Genomic DNA, 16495 nt, shown 5'->3' with positions numbered 1-16495 from the left:
GAGTCTCCTTTTCTCCAGGCTGAGCCCACCAGCTCTCTCCGCTGCTCCTGGTGCTCCAGAGCCTTCCCCATCTCCGTTCCCTTCTCTGGACACACTCCAGCTCCTCAATATATTCCCTGCCATGAGGATTCCACATCCCACACTTGGGTGATGTGTCCCAGTGTCACACTTCACCTATGAGATCACACTCCTGGTTTCTCCCTCTGATTTTGTAATATAGATCCACAAGTTCCTCTTGGGAAATTTTCTCCTTTCTTTGGCAGTTTCTGGGTGTTGTCCCTGTTCAGAGAGCTCCATTTTCCTTCCAGCCAGGAGAGAGGACAGACTGAGGCTGAGGAGGGCTGGGCTTGAATATAATTGCCTTTATTGAGCTAACCTGATGTTTGTTCATTCTCAAATTACTTGCCCTCTCCATAATTCTCATTTTCTTCCCTGTCTCCCCCTGGAGTCACTGCTGGAGTTGTAACCCTTTCAAGGGAGGGAATCAGCTCTCTATTTTCCTATTTCATTCCATATCTGTGTTTCTCTGAGGCCAATTTATTTGTTGTTTTTATCCGAGGCTTTCTCTCCACACAAGTCACTGTGCCTGCCTTGCCCACTAGATGTCATGAAAAGCTGTGGATGCTCTCAGAGCTGTGGGCGAAGGGGACTTTTTAGCTGCTTGGTAGCAAATTGCTGGAGTTCCTCCCTGGCCATCTGCTTTTTTTGGAGGTAGCCCACTCAGCTGGGAACTGTGAGCAAAAGCATCAGCTGCCGCCAGCACTGTCCTATTTTCAGCTCCAAGGAATCACGACTGTTGGCTGCACTGCCAGGAACAGCAGCTCCTGGCATTTGCTGGGGGTTGGTGAGTACAGGAGAAAGCCCAGAGGGAGAAGGGTTTGGCTTCAGCTGACCCACAGTTAGGTATGGACAGGTCTGCAGCTCTTCCAAGTCTTCCTGTCTGCTGCAGGAATAAATTTCCTCTCTTCATTTCTGAGCTGCTGGAAGGAGTAGCTGTGCTGGAAGAATTTGTGCTTGGGATTGGTGGAGACACCTTTCTGGAAAGGAGAAATATGAAGTCTGTTGGCTGGCTATGTGACTCATCCAGAGATGCAGCCTCTCCACAGCTTCATATACAAAGTTCTTCAGGGTCTAAGTGTTCCTTAATAGATTTTGGAAGCTTTCCTTCTTTTTTAGAAATTTCTTTTCATTTTTCAGAGCTTTCTTTTCCTTTTTCTTTCATTCTTCATGTGATTGGTTACCATTTATGTCTTCTATTTTAAAGAACTCTCTTCTGTTAGGACTGGCCTGCCATCAGCAGGGTTCAAGTGGGGGTGGGGAAGATATTTTTCATTTGTTGCTTGATTGGAGAAAAAGTGATGATTAATAGAAGCTGTTGCTTATTTCCCAATGTTTTATTTCTTTCCCTGTGAAGGAAAAGAGAGGGAGAGGATTTCAGCTGAGGGGTTTCCAAGATGGAATTAATCAAGTTGCCCCCAATGGAGGCAACATTTGCTAAGCCAATTTTGTGAATATTTAGACATCATCCCACAAAATTCAGGGACAGATTGCTGAGGGACATCCTGTCACCACAACAGGACACTTTTGTCCCTCTTCCTCATGTACAGCACTGCTCCAGGTAACCTTGTTCCTATGGAAAAGGTTGGGATGACCCTCTTTCTTCCTGAAGATCCACATGAAGGTGCCACGTGAGTAAGAAACCCGAGCACATCTTTCCAGAAACTCATGTTAACAGTTCAGCAAATGTCAGATTTTTCTGAGCCAACAGCTTGTCAGACCCAAATAAGACTTCCACATTTCCAACATTGGAAGCAAAACTCTCAGGATGTTTTGCAAAGGTCTTTTTTTCCTGCCAACCTCTCCCTGTTGGTTCTGGCCTAGTTTGTAAGTTTGATCAGACCAGACAAGTCCCAGGAGGTGCTAGGGATGTGAATCCCTGGTTTAAGGGTGAAAAGGAGGGTGAGACTTTGTCCATATGGACCAAATCCCTTTTAAAACACTTTGATTCTTGGATTAAGAACATGTGCCAGCTCTTTTATGCAGTCTTCTAGACCTGAGCCTGCAGCTCTAGAGATTCAGCAGCAGAGAAATTGGAAAGACAAGAACAGAAGATGGTAACAAAGATGATGAAGGGACTGGAGCATCTTTGTTACGAGACCAGGGTGAGAGACTTGTACATGTTCAGTCTAAAATAAAGTGTCTGAGAGGGAGCCTCATCAATGTCTAGTGATATCTGCAAAGAGGGGTTAGAGGATGGACCAGGCTCTGCTCCATGGGGCCCAGCAATAGGAGAGGAAGAACAGGCAGAAAATGATGCCCAGGAAGTTCCACCTGAACATGAGGAAAAGCTGTCATGTGCAGTGCCCAAGCCCTGAACAGATTGTCCAGAGGGGGTGTGGAACCTCCCTCATTGGACACATTCCAGAACCATCTGGACACAATCCTGTGCCAGGGGCTATGGGATGGCCCTGGTTGAGCAGAGAGGTGGGATCAGATGACCACACTGTGGTCACTTCCAGCCTGACCCATTCTGTGATTCTCTGAGAAGAGACACCTGTTCTAGGGCAGACAGTTGCTGCTAGGAGAAGAAAGGCTTTCCTTGCTGGGTTATGGAGAAATCACTGCTTGACAGGTGAGAAAAACCTTGAGCAAATATGTGGAAGGTCAAAGAAGGTCTGAGCTTCTGGGGAAACACTTGAAACCCCTATTCCCCTACCTGAAAGTAGTTTGGAGTCCTCTGCAGAGAGATCCTGCCTTGCCTTGTCCAGAGAAGCTGTGGCTGCCCCATCCCTGGAAGTGTCCAAGCTCAGGCTGGATGGGGCTTGGAGCAGCCTGGGATAGTGGAAGATGTCCCTGCCCATGGCAAAGGGAATGAGATGATGTCTAAGGTCCTTCCAACCCAAACCATTCCATGATTCTGTGATGCTTGCAGAGTGACAAAACCACCAAGAAGACAAAGCTGGCCAGCAGGACCCTGGTGGCTGAGATTATTTGGGGTGACATCTGCCAGCAGCATGGATGACACCATTTGCCCCAAAAGCAGCAGCAATCTCCACAGGTCCCACCTGTCTGGCATCCATGCCTGTGCTCTCTGCTGCCATCATCGTCCTTCCCGAGCCGATTTTCCGTGGTTTTGTGTGCTTTGGAGCCAGGAGAGGGCAGCAATGCTCACGGACAGACACACCGTGCCGCTGCTATCCCCGCTCCTTTCCGAGGGTCTGGCAGTGACATCCCAGTCCTGGTCACATTTGGATGGACAGCACTGTACACAGGTACCTCTGGCACCTCAGGCTCAGATAAATCCATGTACAAAGCTTTTTTTTTTTCTTTTTAATTGCAAAAGGAAACTTCTCCTCTGCAGCTTGGCTTGCACAGGCTGTGATTTAAAACCTCATCCAATGCCCCAAGCTGTGTCCAAGGAGCTTCTCCCTTTCTTCCATGCAGCTGTTAAAACCACTATTAAACAAGTGGTTTTGATTTAACTGCACTTTTTGATGAGCACTTAAAGCCCTCCATGACTTAGAAAATTCAAGAAATGAACACCCTTTCTCTACCCAACCTCAAGTAATAAATGAAAATAAGAGATTTCTGAAATAGTTTCCCTTTATAAGCATTGATTAGAGTCACAAATCTCTGGCAAGCAGTGGGAGCCCGCATCCAATGTGGACACATCAAAAAGCTTCCATCTGGAGATAAGAAATATTTTATTTATTTCTTTTTACAGCAAGAACAATCAAACACTGGAACAACCTGACCAGGGATGTGGTGGAGTCCCCAGTCTTGAAGGGTTTCAAGCCCCATCCCTGGAAATGTCCAAAGACCAGGCTGGAAGGGATTCTGAGAAACATGGTCCAGTGGAAGGTGTCCCTGCCCATGGCAGGGGGTGGAACCAGATAATCTTGAAGGTCCCTTCTGAACCAAACCATTCCACGAATTCATGAAGGTGAAATTGGACAAGTGTTAGACAATCTCATCAAGGATCCCTTCTCACATGGGGAATGAGAGCTATGGCCTCTTTTGATTAAAGATCCTACTTGTTGGGCATGGCATGGGGACATAAAATCCTAGAGATGTCCCCCTGGATGAGTGACCTTTAGTGAAGGAGGTCTCCTCAAGGTGCCTGACCTGGGTGTGAAGCTCTGCCCTTGTTCTTAGCAGGTGGTGGCTGCCCCAATCCTCTAAAATCTCCTTCTGAGTCCATGACTTATCTGCCATGATGAGAAAACTTTCCTTCCCCTTCTTCTTTCCCAAGCCAGAATAAGCCAAAGCATCGTTTGTTTTAACAATAGATAGAGCAAGAGAGATCCACAGGCATAAAACCTGAGCTGTGGAGCTGTGCCAATCCAAAGGCAGGCAAGGTGAGAGGGAAATGGCAAATGCCTCATTGATTTCAAAACTGCTACACGATCCTGCCTGGGAGTCTGTGAAGCTGTTAAAAAAAAAGCCTTAAAAGGACTCGGTGTTGATGGGGAGTTGGCAGCTTCCTTTGTGCCAGCTATTTATTCTCATACAAAGCAATCCAAATGCAGAATGTTTACCCAATGGAAACCCCTCAGCATTGTGTTTCCCCCTCGAGCCTCACACAGCTCATTCCTCGCCAGCTGGAGCTCTGCAAAAAACCTTTCTTACTCACCCATGGCCACCTACGCCCAGATGCCACCCACACCAGGCCTGAAGGATCTCGAGGAACAGGGGTTGACCAGGATGTCTTTTAAGCCAACACAGAAGCCCCTGACTTGTCCTCATGCCCTTTTTGTCCATTTCTGCCTTTAAATTTGTAAAGAACACAAGGTACATTGCTTTGGTGGCAGGTTGATACTCAATTCCCAGGAGTTTGATTCCCTTCTCTGCCATTGATGTCTCCCTGGGCAAAGGGTCATTGTCATTAAGGCCACATCCCTGTGATGGGCAGTGGTGACACAGGGCTTTGCATCCATCAAAAGCACCTAGACTGGGAATTTGTAGAGCCAAAATCTCCTCTGTCTCTATAACATGGCCCATTAGCCAGGGCTCAAGACTAACGACTTCCCTTCAGCCAGGAGTGTGGGCAGAAGCAGCTGATAATTATGGACATCCTGCAACTCTTCCCTCACAAGCTCAGGAAATCCTTCAGCAGGATAAAGTTAAAAGGGATGCTGAAGTTTTCATCTGTAATGATACAGTTATAACAGTTCCATGTAAAATCCTCTAAAATTTTTAGAGTTTTAGGGATTTTATAGAGAATCATAGGATGGTTTGAGCTGGAAGGAACTTTGAGTGCTCTGAGCCCTCTCCCCCTCTGCCTCTATAAATATCACCTCTCCTTTTGTGAAGACCCTCACCCCTGTTCAGGGCCATGGATTGTTACCACGCAACCTCCTTAAAATAGTACAGAATCCAGACTGGTTTGGGTTGGAAGAAACCTTAAAGATCCAGTTCCAGCCCTCCAGCCTCTGTTGCATACAGGGTAAAATTTATTTTGCATGGCTTTCTCTTTCTCAGATATATTTTGTGAGCCACTCCTGCTCACTCTGGAAGATTTGCTGCTTACCTCAATTTCCCTTTCTCTTGGAATAAAATCTCTTTTTTCAATTGAAACTGAATTTCCTCAGCCCTGTTTCTGGACCCTGCAAAGTCCTGCTGTGCCCCTGTTTCCACCTTCAAAGGGAAGAGATGACCTTGCTCAGATCCTCTCTGGGGAGTTGCACTGAGCTTTGGAGGAGGGGAAAACCTCTTCGCTGCAGCAGCCATCAGTTCATGCATATGCCACTGTCAATTCATCTAAAGTCTGTTGGACAAATTCCAGCACTCTGCAGGGAAAGAAAAAAAATAAAACAAAGAGAAAGAAATAAAAAGGAGCTGGCAGAGATAATGGGATATGCCAGAAATAATTGTATCTCTTTTTTTATTCTTATTCTCGAGGTTCTTTGGGGTTTTTACCTCCTTCATTAAGCTGGTGTTTGGTATTTGCATTGGTTAGGCCCACCCTAAGCTAATTATGAACCTCTTAACTAATTGTTAACTTAGCTGTAAGTGAGGATAGAGAGAACTCTTGAGTCTTTTAATGGAATTATTAAATTTGGAGAAGACCTATGAGATCACCGAGGCCCATCACTAACCCAGCACTGTGTTCACCCCCCACACCATATCCCTGAGCCACATCCACACACCTTGGAACACCTCCAGGGACTGGTGGCTCTGGCACTTCCCTGGACAGCCCATTCCCATCCTTGACCACCCTTTCACTAAAGAAAATTGTCCTGATATCCCATCTGAACTGTTCCTGGTGCAATTTTAGGCTGTTTCTTCTCTTATCTCTTTTTACTTACCCCCTACCTGGCTGCACTCTCCTGTCAGTTCCAGAATTCAGGCTGTTCTTTGCTTCCTAGAGGAAAATCCTGGATGCCAAAGAAATGCTCCACACACTAAAAGGACACGCTTGATGGAAAACAATTTCCCAAGAATTTTAGGATGCAGAGGTTCAGGTCCCACAGGTCAGGATGGCCGAGCGGTCTAAGGCGCTGCGTTCAGGTCGCAGTCTCCCCTGGAGGCGTGGGTTCGAATCCCACTCCTGACAACTCCTTTGCTGGCCAGAGCCATCCCACAGGGAATTCTGCTGCCTCTCTGTGCAAGAGACATTGCTGGAATCTCTCTGGTCTGGTCCAGCCCCACGATTAACTCCCACTATTGGTTGTTCATGTTGTTCATGTCCATAAAGAGTGTCCCTCCCACTAACCAACACCTGGTGGAGGTGGTGTTTTATTTTTCCATAGGATCCACCTGGCTCAGGTGGAATTTTAGCTTTTCTGGTGTTTTACAGGCACTGGAAATGCTGATGAAAACTGGGTCTCACCTGTCTCAGGGGGAGAAAGAGTTCTAAGCCATGAGTTTTGGGGCTGATTGAGGGCTTTAAATGAGGTTTGAAGGGGAAGGGGATAAACCCAGGCTCCCTGGGTAAGCCCAGGGGCACCATGCCAGTGCTGGGATTGAAATCCATCTGCTTGTGGCATGGAAGGCTCTACAGAGGGACCTGGACAGGCTGGATCAGTGGGCTAAGTCCAAAAAATGAAAAATGTGGCACGTTATGCCATGATTCAGTGGCCATGGTGGCATTCAGTCAAAGATTGGAGGTGATGATCTTGGAGGTCTTTGCCAAACCTATCAATTCTGTGGTTCTTAAACTCAGAAATCCTCTTCAAACCTAAACAAAACAGCATGGAAAAGAAAAATAAAAAGCAGCAGCTGCAGCAGTTAAACCCAGAACAATCTTTTTACTGCACCATTTTTTCCCTAATGCATGTGAGGCTTCATAACATTTATGCTGCAAATTCCTTGAGATGATGTCTTTTATTGAGTGTTTTATCCAGCCCTGCAGTGTTTAGAAGTATCCTCATCTGTCAGAGCAGGAACTCTCAGCAATAACTGCTCCACTCCTCTTTCACAATAATTTTTTGGTCATAGCTTATCTCCACTGCAATCAAATCCCAGACCCTGGATTTCTTCCATCATTCATTTTCAAATAGCAGTAGCAAATCCTTGAGATCCTTGTGTGCCTCCCAGGCAGACAGAGGAGTCCAGCAAACAAAGGTGCATAAAAAGAGCAGAAAAACTGGTTTGTCTTGAAAGGCAAAGAAATTGGACCAAATGAATCATCCCATTTTCACTTTCTTAATAAGAGCCATGTAAGAGCCACATGCAGCAGCGCTTTCTGCAGACTCAGGTGTGCACCTTCCTTTAAATATCATTGCCAAAGGACCTTTTCTGCTATGGGGAAGGGGAAAAAAAGGTGCAGAGCTGATGTCAGGGCAGTGATGAATTTCAAGTTTTAAGTTAAAAAAATAAACTCTTCCTTTGAGACAGACATTGTGGAAGGAAACATTTGGCTGCAGCAAGAGCCCAAGTCTGACTGAGAACATAAAACCTTAGAAGGTCTTTGTGATGGCCAGTGTTGGCAACTTCACCACTGCCCTGGGCAGCCTGTTTTGATGTTTGACCACTCCTCCAGTGAATATTTTTTTCCTGATATCCAACCTGAGCTTCCCCTGGTGCAACTTGAGGCCATCTCCCCTTGTCCTGTCATTAATTGTGTGGGAGAAGATGCCAAGCCTTGTCTCTAATTAGAATATCTGAGTGCAACAGTTTTCTCAAAATCAGATGTTCTGGTGCAATCAGCAATGAGATGCTTCCCCCAAAACTGCTGCTGAACAGAGAGGATCGAGTGCCTTGGGATCAGCTGACTCCCACTGTGAAATGGTGCTGGTTCAGCACATCAAAATATCAAGTAAGTGTTGGCAAACTGCTGAGGATGGTGGAGAACAACTCTGAGTATTTCAGAAGTCAGGAGGGAGATGAGGTTTAAAGGAAACAATGTGTGCAATTTGTCTAATCTCTGACTAAGGGGACCAGAACTGTCCACAGGCATTTGCAGAATGTAAAACCAACAAAGAATGAGAAAGATTGGGTTAGAAAGGAACAAATAATGTTATTAGGAGCAGTGGGAAATGAAAGAAAATACAACCTGAACTGCTTGGAATTTAATGCATTCTTCTGTAGACATTCCTGTTATGTAACATCTGTGTTAAAAACTTCAGCTTTCCAAAAATGTCAGGGGTTTTACAGAATAAATGATGATAATTCATCATCTTTTGTTGTTATTGTTGTTTGTAAATAGAAACAACTGAAAAAATAATCCTAGCTTTCAGTGGTGGACTTGAAAAGAAACACCATCTGTAGACTAATTTTTAATAAACAGGATTATATAATAAGAGACATTTGGTTGGAATTTACTCTGATTCCTGCGTTCTTGAAAAGTCAGGAAGACACCAAAATCTCCTCTGGACCCAACAAGTCCAATTTAGAGACACCTCAGAAACAGAGGCATGTAGGAAAAACACTGGAATTTGATGGTAGAGAAAAAAATCGGTTGAATTCCCCAGGAAAACATTCACTGCAGGAGAAAGACATCTCCCCAAAAATTTTTCCAGTGCCTTCCAGACTTCATATATATTTATATATACATGCATGTGTGTATGTTCATATACACAGATCCACATATATATATTTACATATACACTTAAATATGTATTCACACATATATATAGGGAACAGGTGTTTTCACATGGGATTTTATAGGAAATTAATATTCTACTCCCCAAATCTGGCTTGCAGAAGGCAGATGGTGGGGGAGATATTTCTTTTCTGATCCCATGAGATGTAAGATCCTCCCCACAAAATGATGCAACCCAGAAGAAACTCTGAAGCTCTTGAGGAAAATTAGCTGCATAAATAGGCAGGTGGGTGGATAAACAGAGAGACACTGGCATGGAATTTGCTTGTTCCAACAACTTTGAAGTGGACACCAACTTAGAAGAAGTTGCTCCTTCTCTGATGAACTTTAACATTCAAATTCAGAGGAATTTTGTGGTTTTCCTGAAGTCAGAATAATCTCAGCAGCTGATCCTTGCAACACAGCCAGCACTATGATTGGCATCCAAATATTCTGGAGCAGGGGACTTCAGGACAGGCTGGTGACAAGTGAAGTTCAGTTAATGGCCTGGTTTTCTCCTTTAAAACGACCCAGCAGAATGTGGCAAGAACGTGTTCAGCTTTAAAACATTGGGCATTGGGTTACTACTGGAAAATGTCTTTACTTTAGAATACTTTGGAATGTCATTCTAATGCTTCAGAATGTCTTTCCCAAGGTAAGTATCCTGCACTGGGAGGGATCCACAAGGATCATCTAGTCCAACTCCTGGTCCTGGACATCCCAACAGTCCCACCCATGCCTGAGAACTTTGTCCAAAAACTTCTCGAGCAACCTTAGGGCTGTGACCATTCCCTGGGAAGCTGTTCCAGTGTCCAACCAGCTCTGAGTGAAAAACTGCTCCTAATTTCAAACCTAAGCCTCTCCTGGCACAACTTCAGACCATTCTCTTGGGTCCTACTGTTGGAAATGATACCAAGTTCAAATTTTTTAATAGAATTTTAGTCATGGGTCTTTCTTCACCTTTGTCCCATGGGAAGAGAACTGGAGTTTCTTTGCAAAAGATTGTTTTACCAGGCGAGGTCTGATGAGCTGAACATCTCAGCAGATTGGGAGTAGCACAGAAAATACACAAAAGACAACAACTATTAACTCCAACCATCACCCAATGGTCCAAAACACAGGTCTGGGAAAAGAGTGATAAAAGAAAGGAGAATGAGAACCTAATTAACATCAGAGGCAAAAAATCCATATCCAACAGGAACCCAAATACAAATTGCCCTGCCTGGGACCAATGAACATCCAACTAGTTAATTTCTATGGGTTTTGACTGTTAAAAATATATAACAATAATGACAATTATTATGATAACATAATAATATATAAAATATATAAAACAAAATAATAAATATAATATATAAAATGTTGATTTTTTAAGATTTTCTTAGCTTTCTGATGTTGACATTTTTGTAGCGAACTTTCTCACACACTTTCTGTAAATAACTAATTATTTTACATTCTTTTATGGAGGATGAGAAATTTGATGGACCGTTGGTTTGTCCAGTGTCATTGGAGAGGTGTCACTGTCACCCTCCAATCCACTGTCACTTTTGGAAAACGATAAATGTTGGAGTCAGAAAATAAACTTCCCTTTTCTCTTCATCTTGAGAACAGCAGTGTGCACTTGTGTTCTTTCGTGTCCTATAGTGACAATGAAATATATTAAAAATGTAGTAAAGTTCATGTGTGATGGAATGGTTTTCTCTGCACAACCCAGGCAATGTGTGGATGAAATAATTTCTGTTGCAATCCTATGATCAGATATAATCTCATTGCATGGCCAGAAGTGATCCTCCTTTTTCCCTGGAAATTTCCTGTTTTCCAAATAGTTCCCTGTTTGAGCAGGAAGGATTTGAGGAGGGGGAAGAGACACCTCAAATTCCAGGTGTTTGCAGTGAACCAATTGTCCAGGCAATTACGAGGTGTTCCCAAGGGCTGCTCCAGCCTCAGGGCCTTATGGGAGCCTCTGTGGTGGTATCCAGACAAATCACCTCCCACACACCCCGACTAATTACTGTTCTTTGCCCAATTAACACATACCAATCCTCCAAGTGAAGGCAAAACATTTGCACCCACTGAAAGGAAGGCCCTGAGCTGAATCCAGAATGTGTCTCCTCTTTCCAGCAGGAAATCTGTGCCGGTTGGGGCTGTTCTTCCCTGCTTGAGAACGAAATCAAACCAGAGCTGACAATAGACACACAAAAATTGTGTTTCAGCTCCTGCAGCACCCTGAAACACAGGGAGGAGCTGACACAGGAAAGTCAAAGGGGTTCCAGTCCCAGGGTTTATTCCATGCCCTGCTTAATTGCTTATAATCTACATGGGAAAAGCAATAATTTCTCTTTTCTTTCTCAGTTGCACTCCAGTATTAAGAATCCAACTGCATTTTCCCCCTTTCAATCATCAAGCCCAACCATTATTTTGACAGGGCTTTTTTCAGTCTGAGTTTGCTGTTACTGCATAGTGGATGGTTTATATTGCTAATTAGCATCTATTAAGGCTGTTATCTCATTCAAGCCTTGATGAATGGAGATGGAAAGGAATAAAGCATCAGAATAAATCAGAACGGGAGAAACTGTGCTCTCCTGTGGGAAATCTCTCTGAGTTGAAAGTGCCGGATGTGTGCTGTGGAATTTTATATATGTACCTTGTATCATTGACATTATTATGCCTTTCAAACCTGTTATCCATGGTCTGGATACTTTAAAACAGAAGAGTTGGTATCCTGGGTGTTCTGGGAACAGCTTCCTGTCTCCAGGATCCAATGAGAAACTGGAGATAACCAGGAGAAATGTAAGAACTGGGGGAAAAAAATAAAGTAACAAAATCAGCATTCAAAAATCTTAAATACAGTGGTTTCCCAAACTTGAGGTGTTGATGGTCCTTGATAAAAGTTATACTGGGCAATGATAACCAGACAAAACAGAACATTTAAAACCTGTGGAAATGGGAGAGGCAAAGGAAAAGCCCTTTTGCCTCCTCGTGGTGTTGGGGAGCTGAATTTTAGAAAGAGTAAAGCTCACTGATTCTGAAATTAAGATTATTACAGAGAAAAGAGAAAGTCAAGTGATGTCACTGCTGAAGGGAATGTGATTTCCAGGAATAACCCATCAGGTGGACTCTGAGAAGCCCTAGACAGAGCCCAAGTCTCTGACTGAGCCTTGTAGTCCTGATACAGAAATCTTTCCTCATGAAAAAAAATATGAATCAGAGCTTCTTTTTAATAAGACATTTGAAAAGAAAACCAAAGAAATATCCTGCCCCTTCAACTTCCCAGCCTTTCCTCTTCCTGAGACCCCCATTTTTGGGATGTAGGGTGGCACAGGCATCTTTCTTGTTCCATATGAGCTGGCAGAAACCCCAGCAGGTTTTTATATGAACATTCACACAGAAGAAACTACTCCTGGCATTCCATCCCACAGTGAAAAATCAATTCCAGCCCTTATCCTGTGTCTTTCCCTTTTTTCTCTGACTTTTTCATGGGATGCATCAAAACCAAGTCTGCCTCCAAACCCCATGCAGTGAGATTTCCCTGCCTTTATTTGGGCAAAACATTTCCATATTTTCCCATGGAAGAAGACTCCATATGTGGTGTAAGCTGGCCAAGCTGCAAAAATCCTGGTGAGATGGACCAACAAATATGGGCTCTGGAGCTGGGATTGCGTTCCCTGTGTTGTAGATCTTCACATAATTCCATCTGCAGAAAAAAAACTCAATACAAGGGAGCTGATAGATACGACTGGAAGGGGGAATCAAAGCCCATCTGGAATTAAATCTGGTGAGGGACATGAAGGGCAGCAAGTTTTCTGCAGGAATATCAGCAGCAAAAGGAAGAGTGAGGAAAATGTGGGGCTGCTGCTCAGCAGGGTGGCAACTCTGGTGGCAAAGAACATGGAAATTGCCCAAGTACTCTCTATTTAGGTCTTTGCTGGTAAAATCAGCCTTCAGAAATCCCTGTTTCCTGGACCAGAGCAAGGAAGATTTATCCTCAGGGAAGGAGGATCCAATCAGGGAACACTAAGACAAAATAGACTTATGGAATGCATGATAAAGACAGGATGGATCCATGGGATCTGATGTCTTTGCAAAGTCTCTCTCACTTATCTTTGAAAGGTCATGGTGGCCTTGGAAGTTCCCAGGAGCAGAAGGAGGCAAATTCCACCCCTGTCTTCAAGAAGCACAGAAGGGGAACTCAGGACAGGGGGTTTCCTGGGAAGCTGATGGAGCAGCTAATCTTGGGAATTGGTTTGGAACACACATCCAGTTCTTTGAATTTCAGTGAGGGAACTTAATGGTCATTGTGGGCAATGTCTGTGGGAAACTGGAATTGATGGTGTGCTGAGATCCCTGGGTTGGGAGTCTCTGCTAGTCTGAGTCTCTTCATGCTGTTGCAAACTGTTCTGAGCAGGAACAATCTGTTCCTTCAGTCCTTAACTGCTGTGGGATTTTGCTCTGGGTCTGGATCCTACCGCAGCTCAAATGCTAAACATTCCAAACCAGAATCATTAGGATGGATTGTTGACACCAATGGCTGGAAGAACTGAATTTAAAAGGGTGGAATGACTCGCTGGAGAGGCCCTTTTTATGAGGATCTTGAACAGCCCCATGGAAATCTTGGACAATGTTCTCAGGAACATGGTGATTCTTGGAGTTGCCCTGTGCAGGACCAAGAGCTGGACTCAATATTTATTGTGGAGCCCTTCCAATTCAGGGTATTCCATGGTTTGGTGATCCTGTGAATTCTGAAGTCATTGCTGTCTGTACTGACAGGTACAGACACATGGATGAGGACATCAGGACAGAGGTGTTTGGATCTGGACCCAAATCCCTCCAGTCTCATATTCCCACATTCCCTTCTCAAGGACTGCAATCCACAGCCCAGGGATCCTGGTGGGAGACAGGCAGGCAGAGCAGGAGGTCGTTTCCTGACCCAAGGATGCTCTTCCACCCATTCCCGAGGGTCTGATCTATCCCAAAGTATTTCTGAACTGGATTTAGATGTGATGACCTTGCTGTCCTGTGTGTGTGGCTGTTGCCTTTTCTGTGTGTTTTCCCTGCAGTTTTTTAATTCATCTGAATCAAAACCCCTCTGGCAAAAGAGCAGAGATCTCAAAGGTTCTCAAGGGTTATATTTCCACAAGATTCAAAATCAGCAAGACATAAGTCTGAAGGGAAATAAACTTCATTAACTCAGATACTCATGGTGCCATTGTATTACTCTCTTTATTAACTCACAGAAAGGTGAACAAGTTCATTTTCCTCTTCAAATAAGGAAAACAAATATTATTTTACATGCTGCCAGGCAAAGGATGGAAATAAAAATCTGCTCACTAATGCTGCTCTATTCAATGCATGACTAAAATCATATTTGCTTTGATAGAAAATCTTTATCCCGAGATAAAGACAAGTCTCTGGTCTCTTTTTGGAAGTCCTTGTAGGAACATAACTTATATTGAGGGTAATGCACAGGTTATGGATGTAATAATAGATAGTTTGAAAGTCTGGATGTTTGGAAAATCAGCTTTGACCAACCTCTGGTGTGTCAAGCATGAAGTATTCTGCAAAACATGGAAGAAACCCATCAATGGAGAAGAGGAATGACCAAAAATTCTGCTTGACAGTGAATCAGCCAAAATACAAATCAGTAAATGAATAGTTATTAAAAAGTTATGCTTATTTTGTGTTTAAAAGTTATGCTCATTTTTATGTGTCTAAAACCCAAAAGCCACTGCAGCAACACCAAAAAAACCAACAGCATAATGGTACTTGAAAAATAGCTGGAGTTATGTTAAAAAAGGTTATGATTCCCTGGTGTGAAAGTGCAATTCTTGTGTTCCTTTTTTCACTGTGTTTATGTTTTTTAGAAAGTTTTGGGCAGAGAAGTTGGAGAAAAGCAATTTGTTCGAGTAATTTTGTGCTGAACACTCTGACAAGGGAACTTTCCACTTCCAGCTGTGCATTGGAGACAGAGATAAAACAGGGGGGACCTGGCCACGTGGGAAGGTCAAGAATAAGCAGAAATGAGGAAACTCACAGCAAATGTGTGACAAAGCCTCATGAAATATAGAAGAGAAGAGGCTTTTCCTAGGGATCCCAAAAATTCAGTTTTGTTGCAATCCAGAAAATACTGGATGCTAATGATGGGAGAAATGGATCTGTTTTATAATACAATGATCAAAGGACATCTTTGTTTTCAAATCCAATTTGATTTTTTTCTCCTTTTCTCCAAAGGATCCAAAGACTTTTCTTTGAACAACACATTCATCAAGCTGGAGTTCAGCAATGTGAACCTTTAGAGAAACAAAGACAACTCAATGAGGACTTTTTTGTGCTGACTTTAATTCAAAATTTGGGAAATTCCACTTCAAAGGTCTCTCTGACTACAGGACCCATCACCTTGGCACTGCAGGGCCTCTCCAAACCCTTCTGGACATCTTGTCAACAATTCCACGCTCAGCTGGATTCTCATCCTCTAAGATATTATCAGGATGAGTGATTTCTGTTTATTCCTATTTAAACCAAATGCTTCAAGTCTGTTCTTTCTAACTGTGAGCCAAGGGGCAAAACAAGAGCTGTTTAAGGCTTTTAATTAGTGGCAGGATAAGAACCCAATTTTTGTATCCCAGTAATGGTTCTTAGAGTTAGGGAGTGGGGAAGACTGAGGACTAGATGGAAAAACTTTCAGGGATAGTGTTGATAGACATCCTGACAGTTCATAGAACAGTTTGAGTAGGAAGGTACCTGAATGATCTTCTCATTACAGCCCCATGGTCACCTTCCATTAAGCCTGTTTGCTCAAGAAAAAAAGTGTTGGTGAGTTTATTTATATAAATATCCCCATGGGTCCCCACCATTTTAATAACTTGGTACATTTGTGTTCACTCTTAATTGGTAGATTTTGTGAGCTTTTCTTTTTTCTTATTTTAGTTTATTTTGTGTTGCAGTAGGGGCTCAGCTGTTCCATGCTCCAGCCCCTGTGAGACACCAGGAGGTGAAATCTGCCCTTTGATCTCACACAAAAATAATGATTCACTGGAGAAATTGCTTTGGTTCCTGCAGTATTTCAGAGCCAGACTTAGATTTCATCCATCTTCCTTCCTTCCTTCCTTCCTTCCTTCCTTCCTTCCTTCCTTCCTTCCTTCCTTCCTTCCTTCCTTCCTTCCTTCCTTCCTTCCTTCCTTCCTTCCTTCCTTCCTTCCTTCCTTCCTTCCTTCCTTCCTTCCTTCCTTCCTTCCTTCCTTCCTTCCTTCCTTCCTTCCTTCCTTCCTTCCTTCCTTCCTTCCTTCCTTCCTTCCTTCCTTCCTTCCTTCCTTCCTTCCTTCCTTCCTTCCTTCCTTCCTTCCTTCCTTCCTTCCTTCCTTCCTTCCTTCCTTCCTTCCTTCCTTCCTTCCTTCCTTCCTTCCTTCCTTCCTTCCTTCCTTCCTTCCTTCCTTCCTTCCTTCCTTCCTTCCTTCCTTCCTTCCTTCCTTCCTT

Source organism: Fringilla coelebs (assembly GCF_963513975.1).
Source record: "Fringilla coelebs genome assembly, chromosome: 1".
NCBI classification, from domain to species: Eukaryota; Metazoa; Chordata; class Aves; order Passeriformes; family Fringillidae; genus Fringilla; species Fringilla coelebs.
The sequence above is the reverse complement of the archived record's forward strand: the minus strand, read 5'-3'. Positions refer to the sequence as shown.